Here is a 3,173-nt window from a genome sequence, read left to right as displayed (position 1 = left end):
TACTACACGATCATGCAACATGCTCGAATCAATGAGATGGAGGCCCAGCAAGCAGCTAATGAGGCAGCGTGGCTTGGTAATCAACACGCCCAGGATCAGCATCATGCCAATGACTGGAGTCCGTGGCCAGTGGTGCCACCACCATACACAGGATTCAGTTTCAGAACCTACTTTGAATATGATGGTCCATCTTTGATGGATGGTGTGCAGCAGGAACATAATCTGGTTGACAATCTGTCTGATGTGTGGTCTGAGCTTTCGTATGTCGAGGAATTGGCTGATAATTTCATAAATGGTGTCCCCTCTGCAGCCCATGCATTTGTCCGAGCTGGAGGCTCTGTTTCTGCTCTGTTCTTTGTCACTGACAGTGATTTGCTATCATGGATGGGAGGGATGTTAAAGAGGATCTACACCAGAGCTATACTACCTGCTGAAACCCCTCAAACAGCGTGCTATCCGCTTAACCCTTTCACTAGCATTCAACTACATCTTGATCGCATGTGCTTGGCTGTGCTTGCTCTTATACGGCCTGAAGTTGATATCTTCGGCCGTATCTTTGGCTCAATGTTTCAGATGGGTAATGTCACCGTTCTGTCTGCTTGGTTTGGAAAACCTACATCTGATCTTCCGTTGATTGACACCTCAAGGTTGGCCCCCGATGTGAATTTGGAATCCGTGATTCCATGGCTCTTGATGCAGGCCCAATCGGGCGTATGATACTCACGGAGACAGCCAATGTGGACACGGTCCTCCTTCGTCGCAGTGCACGCGCAAACAAATATGATGGGTTCCGGGTGCCACCAATGTCTGACAGGAGAATACCAGTTTCCAAGGTCAAGCCCAGGAAGGACCCTTATATTGCTGGCCTTTCTACTGCAGGCTCTTCTTCTGCTAGGAACAATGAAAAGGTATCTGATACCCTCCCACCTCCCACTTCTATCCATGCTATTCAGTCCATTGGGACTAATATGTGTGGTGTTCATCCGAGCCAGCTGAGTGAAGACAAGTTGCTTGCTACGCAAGAGATGCACAAGAGTAACACTGGTGGCCTGGATGCAGCTTAAGGCGTGGAAAGTTCTATGCTGGAATGTCCGAGGGATTAACTCCGACAAGAAGCTTTTGGCGCTGCGCAATGCTATCAGTTCTAGTGGGTGTTCAATTATTTGTCTGCAAGAAACTAAACGTGCTACTTTTGATCTAGCTTTTGTTAAACTATTCTGTCCGAAAATTTTTGATAAGTTTGAGGTTGTGCCCTCCCAAGGGGCCTCCGGTGGTCTTATTGTGCTATGGGATAGCTCTGTTTTCGCTGGTTGTGTTTTTTGCTCTGAATCTTTTGCTTTGGGCATTCAGCTAACCTCTGTGCACACTGGCAAGTCCTGGAAAATTGTTAATATTTATGGTCCCTGCGCGGGGCAGGGAAGATCCGATTTCACATCTTGACTGTTTGACCTGGATATACCTGATGATGAGGATTGGTTATTTTGTGGGGATTTCAATTATATTAGAGCGCCAGATAATCGCAACAAGCCGGGAGGAGATGCTAATGATATGCTCACGTTTAATGACTTCATACACGCTTAGGCTCTGGTTGAGTTACCAATTAAGGGCAGGCAATATACGTGGAGTAATATGCAGTCTGATCCACTGCTAGAACAAATTGACTGGTTCTTTACATCGTCTAACTGGACCTCAAACTATCCGAACACCACAGTGGGTCCCCTTCCCAAACCAGTATCTGATCACACACCCTGTGTGATTTCGATTGAATCCTCGGTACCTAAGAGTAAGATATTTAGGTTTGAAAACTTCTGGATTTCTCATCCGGGTTTCTTCGAGCTGGTTAGATCAACCTGGGAGAAGCACTGCTTTGCACCGAATTCGGCTCAGCTCTTATGCAAAAAACTTAAGAACCTAAGGTATGCCCTTAAACGCTGGAGTAAGCGGATCTCTAGGCTGAACCTTTGTATTGATAATACAAACTGGGCTCTCCTGGAACTTGACAATATCGAGGACAAAAGGCCGCTATCGGTCCCAGAAACAAACTTCAGGGATATTCTCAAAACCCACCTAGTCACCCTCCTTGGCTACAAACGAGAATATTGGAAAAAGAGGTATACGATAAGATGGTTCTCTTGCGGGGGTGACAACACCAAATTCTTTCACTCGGCGGCCTCGAAAAGATATCGCAAGAACTCCATATCCTCACTGAAACTTCCAGACGGTTCGCTGGTAACAGATCATGTGGGTAAAGCCAATGAGTTGTTCAATACCTACAGAGAGAGATTGGGCAAGAAAGGTGAATTTGAGATGAAATTTGACCTGTCTAGAATCATTAAGAAAGTGGACGGGCTGGAGGGACTAACCACGCCTTTCACACATGAGGAAATTGACACTGTGGTTAGAGAGATGCCATCGGATAGAGCGCCCGGCCCGGATGGCTTTAACGGGTGTTTCCTGAAATCATGCTAGCACATTATCAAACACGACTTCTATAGATTATGCAATGACTTTTATGAGGGTACCATTGATCTCAAGAGTCTGAACTCGGGGTTCATAACTCTAATCCCAAAAACCCAGTCGCCTGAAACTGCCAATGATTTCAGACCCATCACGCTGCTCAATTGTTGCCTGAAACTGATAACTAAATTGTTGGCTAACCGTCTGCAGAAGCTGGTTCTCAAAATCATTCATCGGAACCAATACGGTTTCTTGAAGGGGAGATCGATCCAGGACTGCCAGGCCTGGGCGTTTGAATACATACATCAGTGCCAGTCGTCGGGGAGAGCGTGTTGCATCTTAAAATTAGACTTTGCGAAGGCATTCGACACCATCCAGCATGAACCAATGATCGAGATCATGAAACATATGGGTTTCGATGAGAAGTGGCTGGGATGGATCAAATGCATTTTTTCTTCTGGTAGTTCCTCGGTTTTGCTCAATGGAGCCCCCGGGAAACTGTTTGACTGCCTTTGTGGAGTCCGACAGGGAGACCCTCTGTCCCCTCTGATCTTTGTCCTTGCGGCGGACCTGCTTCAGTCAGCGATCAATGATGCCACGTGGAATGGACTGCTTCAACTACCTCTTCCTATGTCTGACAGCAACTACCCAGTCATTCAGTATGCTGACGACACGATCGCTGTGCTCCAGGCCTCAGTCTCGCAGGCGCATGTTCT

Source organism: Triticum dicoccoides, chromosome 5A (genome assembly GCF_002162155.2).
Source record: "Triticum dicoccoides isolate Atlit2015 ecotype Zavitan chromosome 5A, WEW_v2.0, whole genome shotgun sequence".
Classification (NCBI taxonomy): domain Eukaryota; kingdom Viridiplantae; phylum Streptophyta; class Magnoliopsida; order Poales; family Poaceae; genus Triticum; species Triticum dicoccoides.
This window is presented reverse-complemented; position numbering follows the sequence as displayed.